The following is a 26,096-nucleotide window of genomic DNA, read 5'->3' as shown; positions in this document are numbered from 1 at the left end:
ACATCATTGTCCATTACAGTGCTTACAATATCTGAATCTCTTTTAATTTATAGTGGCACAAATCAGGAATAACTTCAATGAAGTCTGTGGAATTGAATTGGTGTAAGTGAGGATGTTCAGGCTTTCCTTCTATTCAGACCTCCTTACTCTGACATGTAAATTGACTGCCTTTTTACAATAGAAGCCATTTAGAAGTAAATTTCCAATGCACTGTATGATCATTAGATTGGTATGTAATTCATGTGTTCCATTTTGAAAATGCCAGTGCCCCTTTGAAAGGGTATGAAGGAAAAATGGTTGCTTCTATAATGTTACTTAAAAGGCTTCTGTTTATCAAAACCTCAGTGTGTCATGAAGGTAGCGTTTGTGCTCACCGCAGAAAAAGCACACTTGTCTCTATGACTGATCTATGGAACAACTCTTGAATAAAGGAAACTTATTTTGTACATATAAGAGGGATATATAATCCTCCTCCTGCCCCTTGGAAAAACTAGAAAATTTGGCTTTGCTATTTCTGAATTTAATCTTAATCTTCAGAGCACTAAAACTCTCCAGTGGGGCCAGTGGTTGAACTGAGCTACTGAATATTGCCTGCAGAAATTTATTACAAAATTGAATAATACAGTATTTTCCCCATACTGTTTTAACCTCTTGTGTACCATTAGGATAGATATTTTGGGGTGGAGAATGGGGGCTTACTTCTGCCCACACAGAGCATTTTCATTTTGGTTGCAACAAAATAATAAGTGATCATTACTCATAAAGGAGTGTGCACTCCTTTTTGCCTTTTTCCTTCTTTAAAAAGAAAAGATATTCCTGCTGCAGAAGTGGCTACAGTTCAACTCGTAGTGAGGCTACAGTGTTTCATGTTTTCAAATACAAAAATAATTGCTGTGGTTGTTAACAGAATTGATTTCATTACATGGAATTATACGCCTTAGGCAAAATCTCAGGGAACTTTCTGCCCAAATGGGAGTCTCAATAAAGTGCTGGTGGATCCTTGAGCAAGTCTGAAGTTTACTGTTCTCAGTAATTAATCAATTCTTCACCAGTGTCTCTGGTATACTGAAATATCGAAATGGAAAAGCATTTAAAATATACCTTCGTTTTATATTCTTAGCATTGATGACCCAGAGGCCTTTAGGCCTGCTAGCTAAATATGGATAATAGCTTATAAACCAAAACAAGAACCCCAAAGAAGACATTAGAAAAAAATTTGGAGACAGTATAACTAGCACCACCTTCCAACATGTGCACATACCTGTCATATAAACATCTTAGAGATGTTCATGTATGCAAAAATCCAATAAATACAAGACCTCAAAAAAATTATAAAAAGGGAAATCCTGAAACATACTTAAGTATGCCAGAAACACAGGCTGTAATCTTGTCTCATGAAAAGAAGGAGGAATTCTGCTGTTTAAACCAGTGGCTTCAGCAGTTTTATCTGCAGAGGATTTTGAACTTTTTAAATGTAGTGTATTTAATTGTAGTGTAGAGAGGAGTTTCAAAATGTTGGGCTTCTCAGATCATATTTAGTCAGTGATTTTCAGTGATAATTTGTGGGTCTTTAAAAATTATCTTGATTGAATTGTAGATTCTTGTACAAAGAATGGTAATCTGCTGGGATTGGGTGTGTTTTGTAGTACACAGCTTTCCAAAATCTCAATCACATGTTAAAATTTGCTAATGGGTATTTGTGTTATCGGTTGCCATATCAGCAATCATCTTTTTCAGGCTTTCAAGTTAACTTTTCCTGCAGTGGGTTGCAGGTCCGCTAAAGCAGAGCATATTCCAGTAGTAATATTTTTGCATGACGTTTCTACATTTTCTTGGTTCTAGTCACTGTGGGCTTGATTTAGTTGTTCCTTGGCTTTCACTGGGTTCCCTAAACAAGTCCTATTAGTTTTAAGCAGAACGGCCACATGCAGATGCAGTCAAAAGATTTAGAAATGAGCAGATATATAATTCTTCTTAACAATAGCATACTACCACGGTATTACATTATTAGCTGATTCAGATCTTGATCCCAATAGAAGACTGTGTTTATATTGTCGGTTAGGGTAATGCTGCTTCACTCTAAATCTGTTCCCTTGATTGTCTGCATGATGTATGTGTTAGATTTTCTCCTACAATCCCTTCAGGATTGGCTGGATCTTTTTCCAAGGAAATATGTGAATGTATTGACACTACATTAATTTAAGGACTGAGCCAATATGGATGTGATGGCACCAAGTCTTTCTCCCTTCACCCAGACTAATCTTTTAGTAGTGTCCCTACACACTTGAAACCGTCTCACACCCTTATATCACAAGGGCTTTTTACGAGAGGGCAGTAATGCTTAGGATTGTGCAGTCAAAGCACAAAGACATTGGACTGCAAGACAGCGCCATTGTAGTGGTCATTTTATGCAGAAATATTGTTTCTTAAAGGACCCCAGGCCAAAAGGTGGGCCACACAACACTGGAAGAGCTGGGCCCTTTTGACTGTGTGTAGGCAAAAGAAGAGTATTTACAGCTGCAGTAATTTCCCTGGATATCTGTGGCCTTTTGCATGCTGCAAATTTGGATCATGGTCTTGTATGCTCTTAGAAATAAAAATAATAAAATAGAACAGCCTAGATAAAGGCCCATGGTGGTAATACAAAGGTTACAATCATGTGGCAAATGGTACATGGACAACTGGTGAGAGAGTCCTGAGAATGAGTAGGTGCAAAGATCTTTGGCATAAGTATTTAACCAGAGATCCCTCCAGATGTACTTGTGGGAAGACCACTGTAAATGGCACTATCTGTGGACAGTGTGTGGACCACACTGTGCTGCCTGGCCAGAGGAATGGGATTGCTCCCTGCAGCAGCTCACCAGGACAGAGAGATTGCAAATAATGACGGCTGCTCTGCATCCCTTAGGTGTCATGGTTAGGGCTGCACCATCACTTCTCCCTTCCTTCTCTGCTCACACCTTTCTATCCCTCAGCAGGCATCCAGTGTGACACAAACAGTGGTTTTCTCCTTCCTGTTCCAGGTTATGTACATGGGATTTCTGACCAGGCACTCCAAATTGGCTAATTGAAATTCCTTTTCTCATAGATCCTAGGGTTAAGTGTGAAAGCCAAGTTCTGGAGAGGGATACGGGTTCCTCAGGAACAGCCTGCCAGGAGCCGGCAGCAGCTGAAACTGTTCCAGCTCAACGGCATTTGATTTCTGTTTTGAAATCTGGACGCTCAGCTTTGGACTAGAGCTGGTGTTTTGCTCTGCCCTTGCCCACTTTAGTCCCACTGATAAAATCATTGCCAACCACCAGCAGGACTGGCTAGGGGGTAAAGGGCAAAATATGGCACAAAATGCAACAATCTGCCTTTCCTCCAAGGTGCAGTTCCCTTGAGTCCAGTGACCCAGAGAGAATGACCTGATGCATTAACCGTGGTGCCATAACCCTGGTAAATGACTAAGCAGCAGGTAGAAGGGTGTATTTCATAATGACCTAGAGGTAAATTTACAGAGTGCTGACTAATGTATATGCATCTTGCTTTGTTGAAATAAAAACATGAAGTCATACCTAGCGGGAGGGCTAAGTTAAAAGAGGTGAGTTGAAGTTTACTGCCTGTGCAAGCAGAATAGTATGAGGATGTGTCTGCAAATCAAATACAAACACAGAAAATCCACATTCTGGAGTTTGTTTTACATGGTTGCAGGAAAATAACTGATTTTGATTTGTAAGAATGACCTGAAATACAGCACCTGTTTATGTCTCCTTCTGATTTCTTTAAGCTTTGCTTTAACTTTTATGGCCAGTAGCGAAAAGAGTCCTTGTGTCAGAAAATAAATTTGATCTTCTTTCCTTTTAGATACTCTTCTACTTCAGCAATTTTTTTCAGGCACTGTAGCTGAATGTAAAAAAATCTTGGAAACTGCAGATTCTTTCATTTCACTGTTTGAAAAGATATGTCCAAGTCATTGGTGAGAGTCAGAATTATACAGAGAACTTTTCTTTGCTTTTCATTTACTTTTTCAAATAGATGTCTTTCCTCTATGCTGTGTCTCAGGTCACTTTAAAAATGGTTTTAATATTTGTAACAAGGGGTAGATAACGTAAATTTCCCCCTTGATAAAAGGAATTAATGAATGAACTCTACCGTATAGAAAATGAATTTTATTTAAAAATAGCATAATTAACTTTTTTTTTTTTTTTTTTTTTTTTTTTTTTTTTTTTTTTCCCCTGCAACGAACGTTTGCTCTCTTACCCCCTTCCCTCTAAACATATTTTGAACATATTTATGGTTAAATATTCAAGGATGGGAAATGGCCATGCAATAACCTTCCTTCATTGGTGTTCAACTGTTAATACAGATTGGCAAATAGAAAGTTATTTGGTGGTGATAACAGTCCTTTCAAGTGTTTACAGTAGTGAAGAAGCAGGTTAGAATGGACATGACCTAAAATATGCCACAGACCACTGCTACTTTTATTGTTACTATTTCTTTTTTGTTTGTTATATGGTAATTTTTATAGGTGGTACTCAGGCTCTTTGCTATCCAGGACCTTTGTTGCAGCTGTTTGTGATTTTCCACCAAAATTTTCTGATAAAAAAAAATAGGTTCTCAAATAAAAATATTAAAATAACACAAAATTAAATAGTTTCCCAGGTAAAATAATGCTAATTTGCTGGAAACCTGAAAACAAATATATATATATATTCAGTCATAGACTGAATGATTTAGATGGGCAACTGACAATATTGCAATTCAAAATGGTTCCACTGAACCTCCAAGAGACTGTCCCTTGCTCATCTTGAGGTCTTATTCTTGCATTTGAATATTCTGCCATTTATGTAGTTTCTGTGCAGCCTGGCTGATTTCACTGTTGTCTTGCTGGTTGCCCACAAGCTGGCAGAATTTCCCAATTTAGAGGTAGTAGCTTTGATACTGGATGTGTCAGAGCTACAGTACGTGTGCACAGCAGCTGATTTGCACATTGCGCAGTAACCCTGGCATGGCCTGGACCCATCACACCTGCTGTGCATGCACAACAGATCTGTGGGTAAGTGTTAATCATTACTAGAAGTAGCCAAGTCTATTTTTCTATGGAAATTTGCACATTAAATGGAGAAAAATAATTTGGTTTCAAAATAACATGAATTAAGAAAACAAAGAAACTACTTAATTTCTGACCAGGCTGGTGCAGACATTTTCAGAGAGTTCCTTTCCTATGATATTCCTTAGTATAAGGAAAACAATGACATTTGTGCAGCATGTTCCAGCTCAAGTCACAGCATACAAGTTGGGGTATTGGCAGTAGTATTGCAACTACACTGGTGATGAAAAACCTTCGTGTAATAATGTCCCTGACCTAGAACTAGGTTCGAAGTGCAGATTTCACATCCAGATTTCACTGCTAAAGTATGCTGGGTTCATAGCCAAATCCTCTGGTTGGTTACTTTTGTTAGAAATAGGAGCCAGCTGCAATACCTGGATATGCCTTTCTGTTTGTACTTCAGACAACATTAATGTAGCAACAGCAGTGACCAAATTTCTCAGCGCAGACAAGTCCCTAAGTTATACATTTTTTTAATGGGATACTTTCATTAGTGCCTTAGCTGATATTACTCATAAACCAACCCTTGCGCTACCAGGTTTAATCATTGTCTCGAGGCAGAGGCTTATTAGTGCAAGGTCATTCTATACTTTTTTATTTCATATTTTCCCTTAGAGAAAGTGAGCGATGTCTCCAGAAAAATCACCTACCTCCTGCCTAGCATATCAACATCCACAGACTTGCTGCCAGCATAGATGTAATGCCTCTTGGTCAAACCTCATGTTGCACCAAAACAGAGAGTTTACAGAAAAAGACAGATAATAAGATCAAGTCTGGAAACTTGTATGTGGGATTATGCAAGCTATTTAAAGAATTAATGATAAAACTTCTATTAAAAAAAAAAAAAGTGAAATGTTTCTTGAAAATATTAAATCTCTCATTGTGAATTAAGTGCTTTTGAAATGCTGGATTGATAACTCTGGAGATCAAAGTCTTACACCTGGCTGAGCGACTGACACGTCCCTGTGGCCTTGGAGCACCCCACAGTCTAGCCCTCAGGGGTGTGGGATTGCTCTGATTCCTATTCCACTGTTAAGGAACTGAGGTGCAAAAAGGCAAAGTGACATATTTAAGCCCACATTAGAAGTCTGTGGTGAAGCAGGGATTTCAGACCAGGCATCTGATCTCGGGTAGCAATCCAAAGGGGAACTGTCACCCCTCTGCAACAGAAGATGTAGTGACAGCCAGAAAGCTCTGATCAAAAAAGGCCAAGAGATTTCACAGTTCCATAAAGTCCATGGCCCTTCAGTACAGAAACAACAAAAAAACAGAATCAAGGCAGAGAGTGTATTTTCAGGTGGCTGACACCCATGTGTTGGTAACTGGACTGTGATCTAACAGGCTTATATGTTGTAGAATAGTGAACAATGACACAGAGCATAATCTTTTTGTAATTCTTTGCCGGGACCATACCTTGTTTTAGGGTGTATTTCTAAGTGAATTTTAAATAGCTCATTGGGAAAAAATTCTGCTGTATGGATGCTCATACAACCTATGATGAAGGTGTTTTAAATCAAAATATGGCAATTACATGGAAACACATTAGTCCCCTCAGAATTGCCATTTTACCTTTTTCTCCTGCCTTCCTCTCCAGGTTGCTCAGCAGCACATGGACTGAATTTTTGGGCTTCTTCGCTCCTTGGTGGTTTTTTTTGGACAAGGAACTGAGAAGCCAAGATTTCCCACACCTATGTGTTCTTTGCTTCCTGTTTTTTAACTCCTGGAGCATCATACAAAATATACTAAGAGGTATCCAGTTTCAGAATCTGCATGACAAATCAAAGGTTTCTGCATGACAGGAGTTGTAGTTCTTTGATCTGAAGTACTGATACTGCTTTGTTCATTTACATCAGTAGGAAATTCGTCTTTTTTTTTTTTTTTTTCCTGTTCTGTACATACTCCTTAACCCTAAATGATAATAAATAATGTTTTAAAAAGTAAGAAGAATTAATGTTGTATTTATAACCATGTAAATGAAAGAGGTCTCAACTAATAATGTGAATCACATAATTTAAAATAAATAAATGAGATATAGGCAGAAAAGCAGTCAACCATATGTTTTCACCATATGCTGAAGCATACTTACTGTCCCTTATATCCTGTATTCCCTGTGAAAACTATGTATACATATTCACTGATGGGAAAAAAAAAAAAAAAAAAAAAAAACTACATGAAAGAACTTTAAAGCTACAAGATCAAGTACTCTGTATTTGGACTCTGAAAATTCATGCAGTCATAATTTCTCTAATAAATGGGTATCATGAAGATATGGTCTTTATGTACTTGATCACATCAGTTTTTGCTTGGAAGCTCACCCTCATTCACTGGAGATGACGTATGGTAGTCACTGACTGAGTGTGAATATTCACATGAAGGCATTGATCCATATCCTAAAGCTATGTCTTATATACCACCTCATCTTTTCTTCAGTGGAGAGGTAGTTCTGGATTGCTTAGAGTTTGTATCTGATATCCTTTAGATGAGTTGAGAGTTATAGGTATTTCCAGGAATCAGATCACTTACTGTCCTGGCTATAAGATCTGGACTTCACTTTTGCTGCTTTATTGATGGAAATGAAACAGAGCTACTAAGCAGTGATCACATAACATTAATACTGTTTGAAAATGTTCTTTTCTCTTTTTTTCATTGAAAAAAGTTTTTTATTCAAAATAGATATTCAGCCCATTTCCTTTTATTAAAGAAAAATATTCCTTAAATTGATTTTTTCATTAGGAAAACCAGAGGTAAACTTTTCATTCCAAATTAGGTAAAAATTCTCTGCCTTTGTACATCCATGCTGTACCATGTATGGTAGAAGTCTTAGTACTGGCAGCATAAAGGTCAGTGTAAGCTCTTTGCTGGAGGATGCTGCAACTTGTACTGAAGCTGCAGCACTTCCACCAAAGCAGTCAGCAGTTTGAGCAGCTCGGCCAAATGGGCAGTCACAAGCTCAACAGGAGCCATGAACTGTCACCTCTCCTGGAGGCAAGAGCCTCGGAGGTGACCAGATGTTACCCTTCTCTGTAATCACAATATTGGCAGTGGCTGCAGTCTAGGTATGCCTCGCTTCTGTAACCTTTCAATCAGAAATGTGATACCTTTTTTCTCATATGTTTACCTGATCAGTTCCTTAGCATAGCTCACAGAGGCAGGACTTAGAAAGTCTGTGCAGGTCATGTAGAAGTAGATATTGTAATTTAAAAAAAAAAAAAAAGATGAAAAGAGAGTGGGAAGGAGCAGAAATTTGCTTCATCTTGAAACAAACAGAATGGAATTGGAATGTGAACAGATGAATTATGTTTTCATGTTCATATTTTCTGTGTATCCATAACAATCCCAGGAGGCTTCACATCAACATTTTGAAATCTTTTGATAAATGTGCTCACATTCTTATCAAAATTGACTTGTGTTTGGATTTCTCAACTTACACTTCAATTAGCATTTGAACCCAACACTTTTAAGCATGTGATACAGTGATGTCTTCAGTGCATATATTTAACTTGAATGTTTCAGATCATTACTACTACTAAGTGCTGTTTTACTTCTAGGGGTTTTCAAGAGCTGATCTTATGATCGTTTCACTTACCTTGAAAATGTATTTTTTTCTATAATCTACTTTCTAACTTCCATTTATGTCTTTTTAGAAATATACAAAACAATTAAGATTATGTCAGTGCTGAAGATACTGAAGTCTTAGGTTGAAATCTGAAGTGGAACCTATCTTTCAATGAGGAACAGGTCAAAGGAGTTAATGGCTAATGTGTGACTTAGAGCTAATTTTGAGGAAAGAATGTGGAGTTATGCAGCTATTATTTCCTAATTTTTTTATCCTCTTTTTTTCCTGATCTTATGTTATGCAGAACTTAAAAGTTCTTCACTAGGAAGATAAATGGAAAAGAAAACAAGCCAAGAGGTGACATATTCAGTCTGATAACCATGCCTGATATAAACTTATCTTCCACATCTTCAAAAAATGATGGTCCATATGCAGTTACATCTAGTATTATAAATACAAAAGCATTGTTTTTTTTCCAATCTGTTTCTAGTACGGTAAATAAAATATCTACCACTGTTTTTGCTTCCGGCACTATGAAGAATACAGCAAACTTAAAAGACAGAGACTGTTCAAGGCAGATGAGATCAGGCCCCTGTGTAACAGAGGCAGAAAATCCAGAAGTTTGTCACTTCCCTTTGAACAGAAGTTGGTCACAATGAGAGACAACGTGTTCAATTTTGGGCTCCAGTGCAGCTCTGTTTGTGCTGGCTCAGCTGCTGGAAAGGAGCCACGGGGTTAGATTGATCGCCCCATATGGAATACACCTCTCAAGAAGGATGCTGCATATGTTTGGCACAATGACCCCACACTATTCCCTTGATTGGGACAGAGGGAGGAGGCAGAGCACTCCACTGTTCTGGCTGATCAGAAGTCACTGAAAGACACAGTAAATTAGAGAAGCCCTTCTGAGGTGAGATAATTTATACTGGAATGGGGAAAGACGTGGACCTAGTGTCCAGGAGGTGTAAAAAATGACTTTCTCTGCTCCCTCTCCCTTAGTCCTGGGCTGCATCTCCTGACAGCTGAAAGCATTAGGGAAGTCACTATGGCTAAACCATTTTATTACTATGAGACTTTGCAAGACGAGGAAAACCATGGCTATCCAGTTAGATTCAGAGGACAGTGGACTTCCACCATATTATGCTTTCCAGTTCTCCTGTGAAGCTACGGATCATTTTCTCTGCTTGAGCAATTCACTCTGTGAAATGAAGAGAATTGTCTATCCCTATAGTGTACTTTAAGATCTGTGGTTGGAAAGGAAATATGTGAGATATATATTGCCATTTCTTTCTTCCACTCACAGTGCAAGTTTAGCTTTGCATGTAGAAATCAAGCAGTTCCTTGTTTTTCAAAGAACAGGGTTGAGAGGAAGGAGGTATCAATGGATTAGGATTTAGGAGAACTTTTCTTTGCCACAGGCTCGCTGTGTGACTTTCAGATTTTTATCTTTTGTGTTTCAGTTCTCCATATGTAAACTAAAGATAATAATGCTCCTCTTAGCTTGATCTTTGTCCTATTTATTTAGTTTATAAACTTCCTGGGGCAAGTGATCATCTCTTAGTTTGTATATCACCTACCACAGAGAAGCTCAGATACCATTTAGGGCCTCAATGTGCTGTTATAAAATAGCCATTAAATAATTATATTATTTCATGCATTGCCAAATGATCTTGTCTCCTTAGACTTCTAAAAAAAATCCTTAATATATAAAAAAAGACTCAGTCCCCAACATCTGCAAAGCTTTTACTTTTGTGTGGAAGCAGAATGCAACTGTGGAAAAAGACCTTTCTGAGTACCAGCAAGCTTTACACAAGCTTTGTTCTTGAATAGACTGAATTCTTAAGACAGAATTGCTTCTGGAAAATTGTTGAGCATTGCAGGGGGATGTTCTGATCCCCTTAAAATGAACTCTGTAGATACATAAACACAAAAATAAATAAATGTCCTGCATGTTGTTTGGCCATTCTTTTGAAGGATGAGTGCATAGGTGTATTATACATAGATCTTCCATACCGATGTTACTCAACTGAGAGGTCCTTCTGCAAAATCTCTGGACATTTGATTCTGCTCAATAACTTTGAGCAATAATGTGATCAAAGAAAGGCAGAACATTTGGTTTGATGCCTATATGCAATTATAGGCATCAAACACATGCAGAAATGTGTATGTTCTGTACTGGAAAAGAGAAAACAAGTCAATGGGATCTGCTAGGGAAAATCAATTATGTTCTTTCCAAACAGACACATACCCAAGTTCCACGTAACTAACATTTCTTGAACACAATATTTTTTAATATTGGATAGATCAGGACTATGAATGTCTATGTGTGTCTCAGAGCATTCCATAAAAGCCAAAAAATTAAGAAAAAATCAAGTCCAGCCATTCTCAAAAGATCTGCAATCCTTCTGACAAATTTTGAGCTTCTAACAAAATTGAAAAGTAGACACTTTCATTTGGATTTATATTTTAAATAATGGATAATAATTGGATAATAATTTTTGGATTATATTTTAAATAATCACCCAACTTCATTGCTGAGCTATGTATATAAGACATTAATATTACCAAACTTTATTTCAGTTTTCTCTTTGCTAGATGAAACTAGAGGAGATTAAGTGTGAGTGCCAGTTACTCTGATATAGGAAATTGGCTGAGACTCAGGCCCAGAGTGATAGAGACACTTGATTTTTTGTCCTAAAAACAAGGAAGCCCAGCTAGATTTAGGGAAAATATTAACTGCTACAGTCAAAGATCAAAAAGAGGAAAATGATTATGTGAGGATAGCACAAATTGGGCTGAAGAAGACATTCAGGATTCAAATTTGCCTTTTTTTTTTCTGTTTTTGCCTTCCTCCCCTCACCAGCAGAAAAGATACCACCTCCCTTAAAGTAAAGCTTTTTTTTTTTTTTTTTTTTTTTTTTGGTGGTTGCAATAAGACAACTCCAATAAAGGTGGTTGTCATGAGATAATCACACCTCTGGGGGATTATAGGCATCTGGCTATGATTCATAAAATCCCTCAGGACTGATTCCCCCTTTCCCCCTCCTTAAAGATAACCACAACTCCTGCCGTGTTTTATGACTTGAGAGATGCAGTCTTTGTGATTATAATGTACAGATATTTACATTGAGTTTTTTTGTTTCATTGCATTTCGTAATAAAAAAAAAAAAAAAAAAAGAAACCAAACCAAACCAAAAGGGTTTAACTCTAATTTTTGAAGGAGTTCTCACTGCCAAGAGACAAGTGGCTGATGACTATTTCAAAATAATCCCTGAGCATCCATCCCAGATTGGTCTTCCTTCAACAATATGAATTAATAAAGCATGTTGACACCTTCCCTTCCCTTCCCTTCCCTTCCCTTCCCTTCCCTTCCCTTCCCTTCCCTTCCCTTCCCTTCCCTTCCCTTCCCTTCCCTTCCCTTCCCTTCCCTTCCCTTCCCTTCCCTTCCCTTCCCTTCCCTTCCCTTCCCTTCCCTTCCCTTCCCTTCCCTTCCCTTCCCTTCCCCTTTGATGTGTTTTGCTGTACAATAACATTATTGAAACATATTATAAGCACTTCCTTTTTTGACACAACCTGTACCACATCTTAACACTTAAATTGTTTGGCTTATCCTAAATACACTTCAAAACCTGCCAATAAGCTCTAAAATATGTTCCAACTGTGCATACACACAAAATCCTGCAATAATTTGAGCAGCATATTATTCTGCCCATAATTTCTCTGCATTTCTATTAATTGTGGTAGTCAGAAATTAAAAATGACTGCTTTTTCCAGTTTGTATGTGTATGTATTTTAAGAATCACTATGGCCAAAGATAAGGGACTCTTCAAAACAGGAAAAGTAGCAGAATCTGTACTAGGAACTGCTGAAGACTTGGATGATTTTATTTACACATATTTACTCTAACTTTAATTCTGGATCTTGACACTTAGGATAATGAAAGTGTTAACATCTCAAGACAGGTTTTACTGAAATGCAAGCTGCATTGAATGTTTTCTTATTCATCCCTGCTTGGGCATGGATTTAATTCTTTTTAATACTATCAGTGAGAAACAAGAAATGGTTTGCCTCAAAAATAGAGTCAATCATTAAACAGTAATTAAAACTATAAAAATTTAGATTGAAACAATGAAGAAATAAAGGGCCTCAGAGAGATTAAAAACACGGTATACTAATGCACTTAGCATACTGTAACTGCTTTGCTGCTTCTGAAATTCCCTAACAAGGTGAGAGAAACTATTCTAAGAACACTATTATCAGGAGACACCTTTGAACTGATCTATCCTGAAGAATAACCCCCAGAAAGATAAGGTGAGGAGGAAGGGAATAAAAAAAAGGGGGGAAAAAAAAAAAAAGCAACTTTCATATGTTTGTTGGCCACACAGCACAGCTCCGACTTCTGAACATTTTTCCCCAATTATTTTTGTAAAGTATTGATCGCAATTTAATTTTGCAGTCCCAACATGAGAGGCGCTTCATGCTGAAATGTCTCACAGGAGATTGTAATCAGGGTCTAGCCTGAAGGTGAAGCACTAGTACATAGGTTTTACTCTATTCCTCCACTCTTCATCAGTTCTGGGATTGGAGCAGAGGGCATTCTCAGGCAGATTAATTTTTGACGATGGGATCGATGGAAGATGTTTTTTCCTCCTGACATTGAGTCATCTAATTTGCTGTTTATCTTTGGCTTATTGAGTTTCGAGCATTGTTAAATCATACCTTTCAGCTGTTTAATTTCAGATGTGAATTTTGCATTCCCCTCTTGTACTTTGGCATAACTCTTTTACCTAAAATGAGCAGGGTGATGGGCCTTTTTTGACACCAGGTTACTGCTTTCGAGTCTGTTAAGTACTCCAAGGTAATGTTATAGTACTTTCTAGCCTTTTTTCTTTGCTTGTGGCCATAGATCAGATCATCTCTAGGGAAATCATTACTTGCCATCATTATTATCCCTAGCACCTTCATCTATTCTCCCTTGTTTCCTGACTCCATTGCTTGATGAAGTGCCTACTTGTGAGGACACCTTTAACTCAGGTCTAATAATTAACCCCTTCATTGCTCAGGCTGGTTCATTTTTTGTTCTCTTCCTCAATAAGTTGTGATCTATGAGTTTAGCTTTTGGAGCAGCTTATAATAACAGCATTCTGAACTTGCCTTTAAAGCTCTTTTCTCATTTTTTTTTCCTATTTTTTCTTCCTTGTTTTGTTTTAATAGCAAAGTGAACATTTTGCCAAATATATCGCTAACCAAAAATAAAAGGCTTTCACTCAAAACAAAATCGGTTTTATTTAACTTTTGTCAAAGGGTTATACATTATCATTTTACATTTCATGGGGAACGTTCTAACCTTAGTCTAACTCTGAACAATCTACAGAATATCTCTTCAATTATAAATTTCTAACAACTCAACATATGCATACAATTCTAAATATACGTATACTGTGGTGACCAGTAAAAGGTGGCCAGAAGCAATGTAATAACTTTTTATTGGGAGACGTTAAACTATTATACATCTCACTGACTTTGAACTGCCCATTCATACTAATAAAAAATATTTTCATGTTATATTGCCATTAACTTCAGCTAAAACACAGAATATCCTGCTTGTAATGGTTCAGGGAGACAATGCAAGGAGTCTTTACCTTCTGTTCACGAACTCAGCACAACTGATATTTCCATTCCTATCCTGTGTACATGGAGATTCTAACACGTTCACAGCACTCTTACGGATTCCATAGGAAGCAAAGGATTGAATCATGCCAATTCTCATTTCTGCCCAAATGGCCTGGGGAAAGGTGTAACATTTCAGCCACTGGGTTTTGCCAAGGCAACACACCACCACAACCCTCTCTTGTGGTCCATGGCAGTCCACCTAATAAAATGTACATATATCATAGGGGTATGTGAGTGCTGTCCCACTGAGGAATCTTGCAATTCACAGCTCCCCTGTGGAAGCCTGAGCTCATGAAGAAATGTACCAACTGTCATGTATGCCTAATATTGTTTGTGGCCCTGCTGAGTTTACCAACATCTGGGTTGGAGGAGATGTGGGTTTAACTCCCATTTGTGCCCTCAATAGGTACCCAAGAGACCTAATAGCCCTCCCTGCTCTTGGTAGGTATTTGCATACATAACAATGTGTATGTGTAAGTACATATATACATATGTATATGTATATATATTTATATGTATGAGTAAGTACATATATATGTATAAATACATGTCATCCAATTCAGAATGGTTCCCATATCTTACAATGTGATCTTCTGTCCTGATCATTCTAGCTGTTTCCTCCTACCCATTTCAATTCCTATCACCTCCAAGAGTTTTCATCTTTTGGGCAGAAGACTACTCATTATAATCTTCTTTGAAGGGTAAAAACCTCAGCTCACACAGCTTGAACTTTGAATTGAAAATATTTCAGCCAATTTGTGTGAGGAAAGTTTTCAATATATTTTCATTTTTTAAAACTAACATTGACGTTTGTTTACTTCAGGGCACTTTTTACAATGAAGGTTTGACTTGGGCATGGCATTTTTCATATAATAACAATGAAATCATGATGAAAAATAAAACTGTTAATTTGATATAAAGTTAAATCAAAATCTCATAAATGTAATATTAAATTTCATTGGAATGTGATTTCTATGGTGAAAAATAAAATATTAGTTTGCACAGAATCTTTTAATATATTAATATTTTACACCTCTGAGAAAAGGCCTGTGTGTTTAACACCCAGGTATAAAGCACTGTGTAGGGGATGAGATGTTACAGGGCAAGAATTCACACGGTATTTCGAAATTGCCACATGGTGGTTTGAGATCATATCAAACATCATGGCTTTAGCTGGTCTTTATCTTTAAAGAGGCCTAGACAAGATGCAGGATGAGGCATGTGCCTCACTTTTGGGTGTCTACAATATCCTCATGTTTTAGAGCACTGCATTTGAAATGTTTTGTGATGCAGACATCTTTTGAGCCAGGCTCTACCTGCAGCCTCCTGAATACCACCTTCTCCAACTGCCCCCTGTCAGCAGCAGCTCAGTCCCTTTGTTGCAGCCAGTGAAAGTAGCTGTAATTACTGGCTGCAGGTGTAAATGCTTGCTCCCTTGGCCTAAGGGAACTGAACCATAGCCATGATTAAAGGTAGTTAGCTATCCCTAATGACTACAAACATGCAGTGCTGGTAATTACAACTACTTTTCATTCCACCACCCCTGAGGACTGACCTACTGCCAGCAATAAACTTAGGTGTTTTTTCTTGGTTTTGTTGTTAGTTTTTGTCTTTTTACCCCTTAAGTATTATAGTGTTTTTTTGTTTGTTTGTTTTTGTTTGTTTGTTTTTGTTTTGTTTGTTTGTTTTTGTTTGTTTGTTTTTTTGTTTTTAATTAAGTTTTATAGTTATTTTAAAATACCTATTTTTTTAAAGTAAGATTTTTGTAATCCTTCTTGACTTCCTTTGGATTCATTGTGACCTATAGTATGAGAAAGATAGATGCAAAGGATCTGATATGAGCCAGAAAGGGCAGAATACTGGGTAAGGATGAAGCCTGACCCAGTATGGTGACTTTCCATATTCCAATTTGTGCCAGTCATATCAATTCGTACATTACTTTGATGTTATCAAACCTGTGAATCTCCAGCTAATGTTACTCTTCACATATTAAAGTCAATTATGAGCTTATATACCCTGCTGCTTGATGGCCTAAATGAGCATATTCATGGTATCCACAATAAGAGTCGGTTATTTGATTATAAAGCAAATTAGGATGTTCCTATCATTAGACTTTGTGGCTGCTTGCTCTGAAAAAGCAAGATGTGCCAGTTCCATAAAATGCTTATCTATTAATCAATTGCATTCAAATATAATCCTCTTTGAAGGTAGGTGTAAAGGGCAGAGTAGCTGCAGCAGAAGGATTTCTCATTCTGCAATAGAAACACTCCAGTCCCCAAGTCTGTAGGAACTGGTTTCTGGTACTACAACCATTACTTATTTTCCCAGACGACACTTCTATTCAGAGGGTCCAGTGTCACCTGTGTTATCCTTGTTTATGACTTTTGCTACAGAATTTACTCTCTTCAAACCTCATTGAAATCTTCTCTCTGCTTTTAGAAGAAGTTAAAGCCTAATTAAGGAAATGCAAACAGGAACTTCTTCTGAGCCTTCAATAACAACATAACAGATTGTAACACAAGGAAGTGGAGAAGTGAATGTACACTTAGTCCCTCTGGCAAAGGAAAACAAAAAAAAAAAAAAAAAACAACAAAAAGAAATTATGATCTTTTTGGCATTTAAAAATATCCTTCTATACTGTAACATAAAAAATCAATAATGCAGAACCACTGGTTTAAAAAAAAAAAAAAAAAAAAAAGAAAAAAAGAGAGAGAAAGAAAAAAAAAAAAGAAAAGAAAAGAAAGGAAAAAGAAATAAAAAGCTACTACAAGATGCTCAAGATAAAATATCTCTTAACTGGCTCCAGAGGGGCAGAGTCATCCCTTGTCCGCTTCAGCTGGAGCAGTTCTGACCAAGAGGTGAGACCTCATATATGGTAGTGAAGCAAAGCCAGAAAAAAAGGACTGGAAAGGGGAGTTCAAGGTTGAAAAAACTACACAACAGACTCCTTTGGGACAAGAACAAAACAGTCAGGAAATAATATTTTTGACAGAGTAGAACTTATTTCAATATTGGACTAACAATTTGCTGTGAAAATAACTTTTGTATTTGATACTTTTGTTGGAGAATTTATTTCTTTAATGATAGGTTGTGGGATAACCCTATATACTCAAGGACAATTCTGCACAACCTGATCCAGAGAAAAGCAGGACCTTTACCACAGTCTGCAAAAGAGGATTCCCAAGAGTTTGGTTTTCATGGGTGCTGACTGGTGTGATTTTGGGGAACCACTTCACCCCCTTGGTAGTGATTCGTCCTTCACTTTTGCTCCATATTCTTTGCTTTGTTAACTCTTTGCACCTGGAACTTTTCTGACCGGGGAGTGAGTAATACAAAGAAGACCCAGTTTGGAATGGGTCTTATGCATATGTAAATCCTGAGCTCGTTTAGCTTAAGTAATTTGTACCACACAAGACTGTGTTTTTTCTACCCAGAAATAAATATAAGACTGGACTGCACGGTCTGAGTTTTTAAATGTGAAAATTATGACCATTAAATCTGTGATTTGAAAATGTGACAGCACAATGCAGAGAACAACCTGGATATGTTTGGAGGGTTACTGCCTTAGGGTCAATTGAAACAAGCAGATCTATGGGGTACAACAGTCGATGGAGCAAGCAATCACAGGTGTAAATATGCCCGGGGCTTGTCTACCTTCCATTAAAATAAAAAGTTTGATAGCACTAATCATTTCTGTGCCTTTACATTTTAAACAGCCGCTGGCATTGCCTAAGCATTTTAACTGCATGCTGGCAGAATTGTGAGTTTGCTAGGAGCAGACATCAGGAAGGGCGATAAAGGGTAAAAGGATGCAGAGGTGCAAATCTGCGTTTTCTGGAAAATAGGGCTGAATGAATATCCAGAGGTCAAAAACAGAATAATTACAAGTCTTGGAGTCTGCACCAGTAATGAACTCCTGTCTCTCAGCATTTTTAATCCTTGTGAATGAAATCCTAAGATGCACTAGTGATGACATGCCTGTATGGGTTGAAAGGGTCCAAGCCACATCTGAGGACCCATGTGAGGTAAGTAAGTGGGCTCTGACAGATGAGCCTAACTGGGTGCAGTACTACATTTTACCCCCTCCTGAATTTTACCCATCTGCCCCTTGTCTCTGCCTCACATTACCACAAAGGTGGACAGACATGTCTGCACTTTTGTAGCCCCCTTCTTATGGCAGTGCCTTACTGTAAGTACCCCTTTGCTGATGGCTGTGCAGACAGCACAGAAGGCTGTATGTGCTCTCCTAGGGATAAAGGACTGTGGGTCATGCATAGGGGAGATTGCCAGGGATAGAAAAAAATCTAGAAACACTACAGTAAAATTTCACGGAGCTTGGTTTTGGAAGTGCTTTTTTTTTTTTTTTTTTTTTTTTTTTTTTTTTTTTTTTTAACGGAGCTGCATGCTTAAAGCATGAGATACTCTAAGACCACCAAAAGTCAGATTTCCTATTTTTGTGTTAATCTGATTGTGCTTAATTTTTGTATGAGTCCTTACTGGGCTGCTTTGCTGCTTGTAGAAATAGGTTATATAGCAGTTCACAGATGTGTGTGGATTAGTAATACCTGATGGACTGAAGTTTAATTGGAGAGAGAGTGATGTGCATGACGCCTCAAGGAAGACCATTTTACAGTGTCTTTAAGAGAGATTGGGGACATGATAATTTACCACAGTAAATTTTCGACTCCAAAAAATCTACATTCAAATTTTGGTGAAGTTGCTGAGGAAAAGTTAGTTTGCCATGGCTTGAGCTGGCTTCCAATTGAGCTATTCAGAGACCTTCTGTAGCATGCTGCATGCTTTGACTAGCTAGAAAGATTGGCTTGGGCTGTGGCAAGCAATAGATGCAGAATGGCAGAGGGCTGCTACCTGCACTCCGTTATTCTTCCCAGAGGTAAAATCCTGTCTCTGCTGCTGTCACCAGCAGCACTTCTTTTGATTTTAGTGACAATGAATCTGACTTATATGGACCTTGTGTATGATCAGTTATGTGTCCAAATCATGTCTCTGTAACTGATTTTTGGTCTATCTCTTTTAGTGAACTAATTAACTAATCATGAACAATAACAAAAGAAAAAGCAAACATCAAAGTTCAGATCTTCATTTTGGGGCTGGGGTGAAAATGAGGTGTGGATAGGGGAGGAAAAGTTGAGTTTTAAACAGGCTTTTGTGTTTTCAGGGAGATAACAGAAGAGGTTGCTTCCAAGGATGATACTATCTGTTGAGCAGTACCATGCTCACAGAAGTAAACAGTCTGCTTTGGAAAGGTACAGCTAAGCAGGAGAGGAGCTGAAGGAGAAATACTTGTTATTCTGGCTACTGTTATGTCCTCTAACAGGGCCAGAATGTGTTTGTTCTCCACACTCTCTGTTTGTAGTAGGATGGATACAGAGGACCTACCAAGGATGTAATGCAAGATTGTACACTTGCAATTCTGTTTGTTTTTTTCTTTGCCAGGGAGGGTAAGAAAATACAGCAATAGCAGGTCTGAAAGTTACCATTTCTTTAAATGACAGATGCAACATTTTCTTTCTGAGAATTTAGCCTTGAGGACCTTATTCACTCTCCCTTTCAAACCTTTCAGATCACATCTCATCTGCCTCTGGTTTGTGTAATCAACCTCTTAATAATGACTTGAGAAGCAGGCAGGGATAATTGGCATCCATTTCGTAGAAGAATAATTGTGAGTGTGAAAATAAATTGTATGGATTGTAATTGTTTTCCTTGCCTTTAATTCTTTTGCACGATATTAGTCCTTGTAGTACCTTGGGGAAGAATATAATATAAGATAGCCATTCTTGGTCAGACCGAAGTTCTCATCAAGCCACATGTCTGTCTTTTGTGGGGATTATTAAAAGGTATTTTGGAACAGTGATAAGAAAAAGTAAAGCCAGAGCAATCCTTTTCCCAGCACTTCTTTAGTTTCCAGCAATTAGTGCTTTGCAAAATTCCTAATCTAGGCTCTGTATGTATGTTATATTTCACCTGTATAGGTATGTTATATGATTAGCTGGCTATGTTGTGAAATCCCACAATTACTATCCTCACAGGTTCTATGGGGTAGAAGAGCGGTATATTATCTCCACATTATGGATTTTGAACTGAGGAGCAGAGAGACTTGAAATGCCACCATCTAAAAATAGATTAGAGCTGTTACAGTTCATTAGCACAATAAAAACTTTGGAACAAATTGATACCCAGACTGTCCTTAAAAATCCAACCTCTCTATAAACTTCCTATTATGATGCAACATGATGGGACAAGGGTGACTGCAACCCTGAAATTTTATTATAGTTCTGCGTTGCTTCACTTTCCCAGGAAATGCCAGCAACATGATCCTGTATATGACTTCAATTACACACGGTTGCTTCCAGATGACTTTCAGACTCCAAGACCAGGTACCCCCAATTAAAGAAGGAAAGGTGTATGGACAGGTGTGATGATCACCAGAAATGTGCAGATTGTTTAAAAGGATTTTCAGGTTGTTGAAAATGTCAATAGCTCATGAGACTATAAGATTATAATATTTAAAAAGGTAAGTTCTATGTTAGAAGGACTTTGAAAAGATGGGGAAAATACATATCAGAAGGTCTAAGATGACAGTAGGCAGTACACAGGAAACATATTTTGTCACTTGAACTCCATTGCCTTGGTGCAGTCCTGTTAAAAGATACCTGAGGCCCGGCATGGATTTTATTCTCTGTTGTGCAGATGCCACATTGTCTAACCATGAAGTGCTTGGCTTCAGTGTGTGCCCTCCCTTAGTGAGTAGCTGGTACTAAACTTGGCAAAGGAGCGAGATGTGCCTCTTGTACTCTGCTCTTTTCACAAGCTTACACCCTTGTCTCCGCTTGAGCTTCATAGTTTGGGAACCTTATCTTCAAGTAGATGTTCCAGCTGGCCATACAGAACACAGCAAAGGGGTGTGTGTGTGGGGGGGGGGGGGGGGTGGGAGGGAGGATGGATGGATTTAGGGGGGAACTAGAGAGGAAGTGAGTGAATTCACCTACAGAATTAACTGGGATGATAGGCCAAAGCAGAAAGTTACTTTATTGCTACAGTCTTATCAGTGGTACTTTATCACTTGCATGGTGATTGAGTGACTGTAGGACCAAATGTGAGGCTGTCGTTCTAAATTAAAGACGCTTGTTAAATTGGCATTTGTTAATGCTATCCCACCTTGCTTTATCTTTTTTTTTTTTTTTTTTTTTTTTTTTTTTTTTTAAGTGAATATATACTCATTGTCACAAAGTTGTTGTACAATAGATACTAAAAATGCTCTGCTTCAACAACAACAACATACTTTTATAGCTATTGGAAAATTCTTATTGTTGTTAATGGCTCATATGTTTGGTTAACTATGAGACATCTGCTTTGGATACCTAGATATTTTACTGCAATCATAAATGATTAATAAAGATATATAATAAGCATTTTTAAGTACCTGAAAGTTCTTGCTAATGTAATAACACAGGCCTTTTAACTTTTAATATTTTTCTTATTCTTTTCATCCAGAAAGCCGGTTACAGTACTAGCAATGTATTGGTTGTGTGCAACTGACAGCAGCTTTAATGACCTTGATATGAAGAAGGGCTTAAATAAATGTTATAGATGTTGAATAAATGCTAAAGATGCTTAGAAATACTTACAGATAACGCAGGATATAAACCAAGTTTTTTGAAAGCAGAAAAATGTTAGAAGATCAGATTTTATTTTTTTCCGTATCTGTATGTTCAGTTATATGAGTAAAACACATCAAAGAAAAATATGCATATGTATCAGTCTACTGATAGGGTTTTTCATACCTGTTATTTTATGTATGTGTCTCCTCATAAAAACCACACTGCTGGGAGGAACATGAAGAAAAATAATGCCATTTATATTGCTGTAGACTGTAGGTAGAAAGACTACTTTTCTGTATTGGAATTTAGAGATGCTTTTGTAAAAGGCAACACTGGCTTGTAAATGACAAATACGCGCAACCTGGATCACAGCTGGTCACAAAGGCAGATCCATAGATTGTGCTAATGTTGGTGCTTCCCACTCTTTTTGCCACCTAGTTTGTTTAGGAGAGGAAAAGTGAATGTTTATGGTGAGATTTAAATCCTGATATACTTAATATCGTCCTCTTGGCATCTATGGAGAGATAGTGCCAGGACAGGGAAACAAATTTGTCATCTCATTATCTTTTAATTTGTATTAGAAACACCTCTAAATAGTTGGCCTTCCAACGTAGCTCTTCCTTGTTATTTCTCAACAGCACAGCATATCGCATCGTTAAACATAAATTGCTCTTGGCTGTTTTTTTGAAGTGATTTGACAACATAGTTTGATTTTGCTCTAACATGATCTAGAAACTGTTTCCCAGTAGTGGGGCAAAGGGAATGTGAAGAAACTATGTGGAATTCCTTGCAATTTGTTCCTTTCTTACAGTACCTATCGTGGCTTACTTAACTGTAGCAGTGTTTGAACCTAATAAAATTGCTTCGACATGTTCAGTGATTACATGAATTGTATGGATTTCATACATTAGGTGAGACTTGGCGTAGAATGCTAACTTTACATTCTTTACAATAATGCAGTGAATCCCAATTTGGTTTTGATTGCAATAATCTGGAGTCAAATGTGCAAACCCTTGCTAATTTAAGTTGATTTTACCTTTATCGTTTTGCATATTACATAATCTAGAGCCACACAAACAAAAGCTTGTTTGGACTTACCATGCTTTCCTTTTCAGAAAACAGAATTCTTTTTAATTAAAAACACTTTAAAAAAAATCAGTATGTGTAATTGCTAACACCTGCTATGTGTTACTAACAGATGTTTCTTACTTACCTAAGGGAACTGTTATAATTACACTATAAGCTTATTGGAATGGCATTTAACCAAGATAGTTTAGGAACTTTAGGTGGTGACTTTGTGTTCTTTTATTAATCTTTCCTCCTAAAAAAAAAAATAAAAAAAATCCTTTAAGTGATGAGCTTTTATTTTTTTTTTAATTAATTAAAGGAGAAAAGAAGTCAACCTTCCTGACTCTCCTCCCCAACCTGTGTTCATCAAGCACAGGTAACCAGACTCAAGCTTTGGAGATTCAGTCTGTCCTTTCTCTTCTCCTTGGTCCATCACTGAGCATCAAGGAAGAGTTTGCGTCCAAGTGTAGCACTGCCTCAGTGTAGCACTGCCTCAGAAAGGCTTTACAGAAAGACTTTACAAATCCTGCTAATGGTGGGGTTTGAGGAACACGGGCTTGCTGTGTGATCTTGGGCAGCCCACTTAACCTCTGTGTCTCTGTGCTCTTGTCTGTGAAATAATGTGGTACTTGCCTCATGATGTGTCGGAGGCTCAAGTCAGAGAGATTGGCACAGGGCTTTGAGATCTTTACATTAAAGGTTGGTAATAATAGCTCTAAGTGTTGACCTGTGACTGGGAACTTGCAGCTTGGAAGCTGGCTTCCTCTGTGCCGTGGAGGTCTGCTGGGGCGCCAGCTCATGGGAAGCACTCTGGATTCCTGCATCTTCCAACTCGACTGCAAAGCAAGACTCTCAGTGTTCTCCCTCTGCATCTTCATTTATGAAACTAATCACACAATTACCTGCAGGCATGTGTTAAATATGACACTGGTCTCTGCAAAATAATGGGCCAATTGCAAACAATGAATAAAGAGAGGCAGCTCCATTTATAACTGCTGTTTCAACAGAGCTGTGTTGTAATCAAAGTGATCTGAGGGTGACTCATTAATTAATTGATGTTCTTTTTTATTATGTGCTATTGAGTTAATGAGTAATTTGTGCTAGATAACTCTCTGAACACACTGATTACGTGAGATATTTTCTGGGGCTTTCATACCGATGACATGCTGAATAGGTGGAAGATGGTATTTGCTTATGTATACTCATTATTAGCAGATTCAGGATGAATATAAATCAGCAGAAGGGCATTTTAAAAGGTATTAGATACATGCAACCCTTACTTTAAGGCTTTAAACAGATACTCTTCAGCTTTTAATGCCTTAAATAGTATTAAAATCACTTTCTTTATAATACTTCTATCACCCACAATTGGCAGCTTCTAGAAAGGGTGCCTACACAAAAGATTTTTACTGGGAGCATGTTTGTGCTAATGGCCTATTACCTTGCACATATTGTATTTTGGTTTCCTTTTGCAAGGTACTGAAGTGAACAGTAAACAGGTTTGGTCTGCATCATTGGACTGAAGTAGGAGAAATGTATTAAGTGAATATGTAATTGGCTTTTTTATCTAAAGTGGTATTTAAAAGAATAAAAACACTGTTCTTATATACAGTACACACTTTGCTTTCTGTAGTTTGAGTTGTTAAAGCTTTTGCTTTATTGAAACCACAACATCTCCAATGCCATAGGAGTTTTTTATTCATTAAACAACAAATGGCTAAATTGATAATTTAGTCTGACAACAGCAGCACAGTGGAAGCTTTCAGAAGAATCAGCTAAATGTATAAAATTATACCCAGCAATCACTACAGACCTTCATTTTTGACAAGATTTGTTCTAGGTACAGATGACTGTAAACTACCTACTGCTGAGAAAATTATAAGAAGCTGCTGTATATTATGTTGAAAAAAGCCTTTAAAGTACTTTGTCTGTACAGGCTAAAACCTACCAGAGTCCCTGTTTGTTTGTTTCTTTTCCCCACATTCTCCCTTTTCATTGACCACTTCTCAATCTATTTTTCTTAAATCGGTTTATATGTAGGCAATTAAGAACATCTTGAGGGGGTGGAGGATGAACTTTATTTACATTACATGAGCATAAATTTGAGCATTTTGGGAGGGTCGTAGGAAGAGGTAAGATGATGTGCTTATAAAAGAAAACAAAGTAAGCAAGATAAAAAGTACAATTATGAAACAGATCAACTCTTAGCCCTGGTCATCGCTCCTGCAGAATCCAGGCTGTCTTGATTCTTCATCAATTGTGGCACATAACAGACACAGCAGGCTGTGGTTGGCAGAGCTTTCTACAATGGAAAATCAAGGTCTGATAATATGTACTTCTCCACATGGCTGAAAGAACAGCAGCTCAAGAATAATAGTGAGTTGTGGTTGTGGTGGTTGGGTTTTTTTGTGTGATTTTTTTTTTTTTTTTTGGTCACTGGCTAAACTTAAGAGATCTGTAAAGACAGAGATAAAATACTTTAAAGATAGTAGATACAAGTGGAAACAATCTTGTCTGGCAAATAAGCATACACTGAACAATGGTCACTAGCAGAACATTTTGCTGTATACAGATAGAGCATGTTGACACACAGTGATGGGGAAGGAAACCTAAGGTAAATAAAAATAAAAGGAACCCAAAAGAATGGTCTAGGCTTTAGTCTAAAAGATCAATAAGGCGGCCTGGCAGATAATCTGTCTTTTAATATTTTCTTATGATATTATATTGCAGTGGTGTTGTAAATGTTTCCATTAAATAATTAACCCCCAGTTATTAAAAGCCAGGCAACATGGAAGATTGAAATATCAGGAAATGTGTAATCGATCTTTGACCTACCTTACATTTACATTTAATTTGTATCCTCTGCATACTAATTTTAGATACCAATGTGATTAAGATACATAAACTCAAAGTGCTCAAAGCAATGCCAAACCATCACATTGCAGCACTTCAAATGTATATATCAACACTTTTTTATCCTTACATCAATTGACTGATAGAACAGTGAGACGTATTTTTCCTTCACAGCAGGATCACCCTTCTCTTTCCCATTTTGAGCATACATCACAAAACACACAAATGCACG

Source organism: Aythya marila (assembly GCF_965140915.1).
Source record: "Aythya marila genome assembly, chromosome: 1".
Taxonomy (NCBI): Eukaryota; Metazoa; Chordata; class Aves; order Anseriformes; family Anatidae; genus Aythya; species Aythya marila.
The sequence above is the reverse complement of the archived record's forward strand: the minus strand, read 5'-3'. Positions refer to the sequence as shown.